The sequence below is a fragment of the Cebus imitator genome, unplaced genomic scaffold (genome assembly GCF_001604975.1).
Source record: "Cebus imitator isolate Cc_AM_T3 unplaced genomic scaffold, Cebus_imitator-1.0 Scaffold305, whole genome shotgun sequence".
Classification (NCBI taxonomy): domain Eukaryota; kingdom Metazoa; phylum Chordata; class Mammalia; order Primates; family Cebidae; genus Cebus; species Cebus imitator.
In genome coordinates this window covers 2,174,840-2,175,520 of record NW_016107620.1, presented here as the reverse complement: position 1 = coordinate 2,175,520, position 681 = coordinate 2,174,840, and positions in this window count along the sequence as shown.

Below are 681 nucleotides of genomic sequence, written 5' to 3'. Positions count from 1 at the left end.
CTACTTTCTGTCATCACAAATTAGACTATGCTAGGAACCAAATATAAATAAAATTGTACAGTATTTGTCTGTTTCTGACTGGCTTAAGTTACCGTAACATCATTAGTGTTCTTCCATGTTGTAGCATGTGTCATAATTTTCTTCCTTTTTTAAGGCTGAGTAATACTCCAATGTATGTATATACCACATTTTCTTCATCCATTCGTCTCTCCGTGGGTATTTGTGATGCTTCCACACTTTGCCTATTGGCAATAAAGCTGCTATGAACATTGAAGAAAAAACACGATCTTTTTGAATCTCTGCTTTTTTTTTTTTTTTTTTTTTTTTTTTTTTTTTTTTTTTTTTTTGGCATAGACACAAAAGTAAAAATCCGGACAAAATTACAGTTGAATAGATGGAATATATTGTATGTATGCTTATGGTAATTCTGTTCAATAGAATGAAACATGTAATTTCATATTTAATGTAATGAAAAATATGATAATTCTATGTTTAGATTGCTGAGGAGCTGTCATAATTACAGTTGAATGGATGGAATATATTGTATATATGCGTATGGTAATTCTTGTATGTATGCTTGTGGTATTTCTATGTTTAATAGAATGAAACATATGGTAATTTCATATTTAATATAATTAAACATAAGGTTAATTCTATGTGTAAGTTGTTGAGGAGTTGTTA